Source organism: Tachysurus fulvidraco, chromosome 13 (assembly GCF_022655615.1).
Source record: "Tachysurus fulvidraco isolate hzauxx_2018 chromosome 13, HZAU_PFXX_2.0, whole genome shotgun sequence".
Lineage (NCBI taxonomy): Eukaryota > Metazoa > Chordata > Actinopteri > Siluriformes > Bagridae > Tachysurus > Tachysurus fulvidraco.
Window position 1 is genome coordinate 6,149,371 of NC_062530.1, and position 7,037 is coordinate 6,156,407.

Genomic DNA, 7,037 nt, shown 5'->3' on the forward strand with positions numbered 1-7,037 from the left:
TTGCTCCTACCTGCAATTTTAGTGCAAGAATGCTGGTCTGAACGTGTCATGGATTGAGGACCTAAAACCTTGGACATGTCTCCTTGTGTGCGTCTGATTTTGACGCGTCTTGACTGTCGTGCAGTCTGACGTGTTGAATTGAAGCAACAATCATGAAAGATTATGAAAAAGCAAACCGTGTGAGCCCAGCTTTATTTGATGAGTCCTGGAAATGTAGTGGTCCATTTGTCCATTAGGGGGAGAGATAACATCTCTACAGTTCTGAAACCTTTCCACAACTCCTTGTCACTTAAATAGAGCTATAGACCAAATAAAACTAGCATTATTCTGTTCCTTGTGTAAAGAAGACAAGGTGTTTTGCATATAATGATTTCAGAATAACCTTAAATATGATGTACAGTGGATATAAAGTCTACACGCCCTCACGAAATTGCAGATTTTTAAAATATACACAGGAATAACAACATACTGTAAATGTCAGACTTCTAACAAACAGAGTTTTTTTTTTAAACTACCACATCTTGATTGCATAAGCCTGAACACGCTCCTAACTAATACGATCTGGAGGCAGCTTTTTGCTTTATTACAGCATCATGTCTTGGTGTATTACGTTTTTAAGGAATTTTATCCCACTCTTCTTTGCAAAAATGTTCCAGTTCCTTCAAATTCCACGGGGATCTCCATTTCCCTGCCTGGGGCTCCTACAGTCCCTTCGCCTCTGCCTACAGATGTAGGCAATTCTTATGAATAGGTTATAACTGCTCTATGTGGACAACTTTCTAAAAGCATTGTATTATTCAGCATTGGTTATTTAAATGTGTATTTTTAAATGTTTCATGTAATTATCAGTACCTGTAGGGGATTACATGGTGATTACAGGGGTTATTATTGCTTCCTCACAGGTGGATTAGCTAATTTCTATTCCTGTGTTTGTGTGGATGCTATGGGGTTTCCTCACGCTGTCCAAAAACATGTAGGTAAGTGGACCGGCTAAGCGGGGGTACAGTACGCACTCTACACCGTGCCGTTTTCCCACTTTTTGATGAGATAGATAGACTCTGTATCTAAATTAAAGCTGACCAAATTGAACCACTTACTCCAGATGAATTAGTGAATGACTCCGTACCACTGTGGAATAATGTTAATTAACATTAACATTTCACTTCCTCATCATACTTAACTGTGAAAGTAATACATCATTCTAGGTCTCGGGTCTATTTCTAAGCCAATCAACTTGGAAAATCTTTTCAGGATGACCACTTTGACTGACACTCATATCCATCCACTGTGTCTGAGCATCACAGTACCTTCCAGGCTTTAGTTAAAAAAATAAAATAAATAAATAAATACTGTAAAGTCTTTTCCACTGGAAAGGCTACAAACTCCTTTATCCAGCCTAAACGATGCTCTTGTGAATTGCTCCACTGTTTACAACGTCTCGGTCTTATTGCAGATTTTTCATCCACCCACTCCCTTTCCTTCTATCATTCTCTGTAGAGTCCTTCAAATTCGGAGTAATCTATTTCTCCAGACGAAACCAACACTCCCAGATCATTTACTTTGATAAGACGTGGCAGAGAAATTTTTGCTCTCCTCCCCAGATTTTAATGTTGACATGAAACCTGACGTTGTCTCTAGTGGAGGATCTCTCAGATTACGATGACACTCTGTTATCCCAGGACTGGATATTACCTCGGGTGAGGACAGCCGATCACCTGTTTGTCTCAGTCACAGCATCGGAGTAGCAAGGATGTAGCGGTCTCTGTATTCTTAGCTGGTTTACCAGAGATTATTCTGTGTGATCGACAGACTGATCAATAATGGCTTATTCAAGAGTTGTACGATCACTAATTAAAGGAATGCTAGAGCATGTTCAACCTTAATTCACCGTTTCTATAGTGTACATAGGATTAGCACAGGCAATTTGGACGTAGAATGGAAAATCGGATTTACTCCGAAAGTCTACAGAACTAGGGCCTGATTATAAGTGGGTATAGAAAAGAATCACCTACTTCATAATAATCATATTTTATTGCTCTGCAGCTTGAAAAGAAAGAAAAGAAAGGTGCAGTTTTTTTGCTTCATCCAAATACATTTACGCTGTGCTTCTAGGGATTGATAAAGCCTTTGAATTTTTTTGGACCCATTTCCTGACCTGTGTCTGTCCACAACTTTATCCCAGAGATCTTTTCATAGTGCCTCGCCACCCATACAGTAGTTGATTGTTTGCTTCAGTTGCATTACCATGGACTAGAGCCAAGGAATAGCTCATTTTATGCTGAGTTATTCAAAATGATCACAAATGATCACAGGTGGAATTCAAATGGCTTGGGTCCGCCATTGAGATGATGATTAGTGGCAGTGGTGGCTCAACTGGTTAAGGTTCTGGGTTGTTGATCGAAGGGTCAGGGTTCAAGGCCTGGCACAGCCAAGCTGCCACTGCTGGGCCCTTGAGCAAGGCCCTCCATCCTCCCTATTCCAGGGGTGCTGTACTATAGCTGCCCCTGCACTCTGACCCCAACCTTCTCAGTTGGGGTATGTGAAGAAAAGAATTCCACTGTGCTGTAATGTATATGTGGCGATAATAAAGGCTTCGATGCCCCTATTCTCTTCTATTCTATTAGCTACACCTGACTGAGTCATTTTTAGAATTGAGTGATACTTTATCCAACTCAGTGGCTCTGATTTTTTCCTGAACTGTTGCTGTGGTATCGTTCACTTGGATGCTATAAGATACACTGAGTCAATACAGCAGGATTAAACAAAAATGGTGTTGTTTATTTCAGGATGAAAAGTACGGTAACAAAATGTGATTTTGAAGAGGGATGATTCTTTCCCTAATGTATATAATGAAATATACACTACATACAGAATAAATACAAAGATCAGCGGTGTGCAGAAAGATTTATTCATTTCAGTTTAATTTTTAACAATGTCACACTACTTCTGGTTCTTGTCACGTGGAGGCTGATTAATGCTGCTGGAGATACATGGGATTGATCTGGAGTGTGTAACTGGCTTTGGACTGCAATCACCACTGCACTCAAATCTCCATCGCTGAACAGTTAACTTAAACAAAAGCGAGTTTGTTAAAACTAGAATGAATTTTGAATCTGGTTCCTCTCGATGTTTTTTCCCTCATATCGTCTCAGGGAGTTTTTTATTTTTTACTCACCACCTCTGGCTTATTCACTAGGAATAAGTTTAAAAATGTTTTACATTGTGTTATTTCTTAAAAGCCTTAAAATATCCATTGTTAAAATTGCTACACAAAATAAAACTGAATTGTATTGAATAGGATATTTTTACACCATCTGGTAGACGAGTTTACTTCGGGTCAGGTTGACTGTGCTGCTGAAAATACATTCATTTTTTCCCCCTTCTGTGGTATAACAGAACAAGGGACAAGCTGTTATTGAAAAATAATCCACTTTGGTGACTCCGCTTTGCATCTGAATAAAATAAACTGCATCATATAAATTCCTTCATCCAACAGGATCTTACACTTGAATACCTTTTCTTATGACTTTGTTTCATTTGTATTAATTCATATGAATCTTTCATGAGATCAGGTTCCATCATGCAAGAAATGATGCACAGAGTTTGCTTGTTTTTTTTTTTTTTTAACTGTTTATTGTTTTTTGGTCATTTTCATCTCTTTCTCACTGAAATGAGCCATGGAGAAAAACAGAAGAACATTTACAAGAGTAACATGCAGGAGAGGCTTTGTGTGTGAGTGTGTGAGCCAGTATAAATACTCTGCCTTAGTGAGATGTTGTTATACTGTGCATTTCTACGAAATATCAGTGACCACAGAGAACATATTTTCAAGTAATGCAAGAATATCATCATGGCTAATGAGTTTATTTTACAAACGCAGGGAAGGTGGGAAAATACGTCAAAACGTCAAGGCAAGAAGTGGTGAAAATATATGTTTTTAACACACCTGGCAACTCAAGAGAAATGCTACAGGGCTACAAAGAAACCGATCCTTATCTTCTATTTCCTCACATGTCAACCGATCTCAGTTTCATCCCGGGTAAAAGGTTTTTATCCGATTCTTTAAGGGGATAAGCGTCATCTTAACTGATATGTCAACACTGTAATCAGGACATAAGCGTGTTAAATAAATATAATAAATAAATAGATCTAGATCAATAAATGCATAAGAAAAAAAAAAAGTCACATTTTTTTTACATTGCAAGGAATGAAATCAGGTGGTTGAAGGGTCTCGATCGAAACAATAACTCGTAAGTAGAATATCGACTTTGAAACATTTCGTTTGTTATTTCAAACGAATCTATATATTTGACTAAAGTAACAATTGTCGATGCGAATCCTGACACATTTCTACACGATTCTTTTTTGATTATGACTCAAAATCGACTCGACTTCTAAAAAAAAAAAAAAGAGGGGGGGGGGTTACAAAGTGACAGAATATATTTCTGTGCTAATGAAGTGTAAGCAGGTACTGTAGGTGATAATAAGAAGACTTTGCAGTGATAAAAATAAATAAATAAATAAATAACATCGGGACCTGCTGGAAATCAATTTTCACAAAGCACTTTGAAGTCGTCAAAGCTTCGGAGAAAACAAAAGGAAGCGCAGATAATTGTCATTAGCATGTGGAGTCAAATTAATGGTGTGTCAAGTGTCTCGGAAAGAAAAAAAAAGCACAGGAAACGTTACAAGCTTCTCAAGTTCTATCCAACTTGATGAAGAGAAATGTATAATCATGCAGCGGCAGGACGGCTTTGGATATGAAGTAGCCGAGATGAGAAGAGGCCGAGTGTCGCTTCAGACACCTGCTCGGGCTGCTCGGGCTTTTGTTCGTGTTTTTGTCGTTTCTGTCGTTCATTACTCAAACGCCTTTCACTGCGAGCTCAAGAGGCTTTTGAAATGCAAAAGGAGTTTTTGAGAATTACACAAAGATATTGTACGTAGAGATGTGTCTTATAAATAACGACAAAAGATGTTCTCTTTCTTGGTGAGGACAAATTTAATGAAAAGATTCGGTTCAGACTAGGGAGTCGTATACGGCATTAAATGTTTGTAGCTAATAAGTGAGCTGTACTGATGAATTATTAATTGTGATTTCTGATCATTTTCTATAACAGCTCTGACTGTCGTGGGCTCTCTTGTGAGAGAACAAGAAGTTTAACAGCAACACTTCATAATAACAGTACATGAATAATCTGCACTAACACCTGAATTAACACTTATGTTAATATCAACTAATGATATTTTAAGGCATGTACTAATCACAAACTGATGAAAAGCTAACCTTATGAAGTCTTTTGAATTCACGCGTGATTAATGGGATGTGGGATGTGGTAGCATAGTGGTTAAGGTGTTGGGCTACCAATCGGAAGGTTGTGAGTTCGATTCCTACGTCCACCAAGCTACCACTGCTGGGCCCCTGAGCAACGCCCTTAAACTTCAATTGCTCAGTTGTATTAAAAAAATGTAAGTCGCTCTGGATAAGGGAGTCTGCTAAATGCTGTAAATGTAAATAACAACCACCTTAAGTCCATGTTAGTATATCAAACATGCTCAATGTAAGCCTAAATCACCTGAAAGTAATCTTATTCACTGTTTTTAAATATTAATAGAAAATAGAAATGCTAAATTCTCACTATTGTGGGTAAACTAGTGCCTCAGGGTTTCACTCACAGCACATACGAGTACTAATGTGAGGTATCAGGCAAACATGTTGAGATAAAATGCTTGGAGTTTATAATTCGTGACTCTTTCTTCATTCGATAAAAAGGATTAAATTAGGATTACATTAGGAAAGTAACCCAGCGCCATCCAGTCATGTTTCTATACGCAGCTGCATATGGCAAATACAATAATGCAAAATTCTGGAAGAGGTTTGATTTAGTTTACCCCTAAATGTTCATTAATACATTAACAAATACACGTGTGCTAACGTGTACGCACAAGGTGTTTGTTATTCACATGTGAATTCATGATTCATGTCAGTTAGCTCTTCATTAGTTTCTGATTAGAACATGCGTCAATGAACTTGTTAGTTCATATTTAAGTATTAAGTATTAAATCAGGTATTAGTTCATTATTATCCATTTGTTGTTATTGTAAAGTGTTATCGGTTAAACTATAAATTGATAAAACTATCACGTCATTCTGTAAAAATAAAAAAAATAAAATGCTGTGAACCACTTCAGGATGTTATTGTAAAAATAATCCACTTCAGAGTGTGAACGCACACTCTTACTTTTCTATAAGAGCAGTCTTTTTATTCCTTACAGATCAACAGTGGATACGACAGTTTTGCTAACTTTGTTTTAAGTGCCTGCTACTTGCTTCCTGTCCTGATTTTCTGCTTATTTCTGGAAATGCACAGGTTAATTAATTGAATTAAGGTCAACCATACAGCAATCTTATTGTCACAAATCTCCAGTAGGCATTTCTGCTACTGGTTTCTGTAGTAATTACGTTGATCAGTGGGATTGCATAACTAATGGAAATTTCTGGAGGGAGATTTGGTGTTTGTATATTAAATTCAGCAGTGAATAAACACTGTAAAACATTTCAAGATGCTTAAAAATAGAAAGTAAATGTACCTGCTGCCTTAAAAATGGGAGTAAACTTCAGTAGAAGTTGAACTTTGTTTCAACTCACAAGTAATCAAGACAATTGGACTTATAAACTTTAGTTCAATATCCAAAACTTTTCCTGAAAGTTCGAGTCAAAGAGAAGAAATAAGTTCACATAACTTAATAATAACAAAATTTTGTCGCTCCAAATTTGCATAAATTTTTTTTAACTTTGGACTCGCCCATATCTAGTCACTAATACTAGCATTAGGTTATAACATTGTGCTCTACACACAAGACACACATAAGCACACACACTTAAGCGTTTTTACTCATGGTAACCCTTCACTTTTCTTAACAGATCATTTTGATACTTTCTAGAGATAGATGCTTAAAAAATGATCGAAATGATTGACCAATTTACGATTTCTTCCTTCCTTTCTTTCTCTCTTGATATCATTTTTGCGGAGGAGTCAG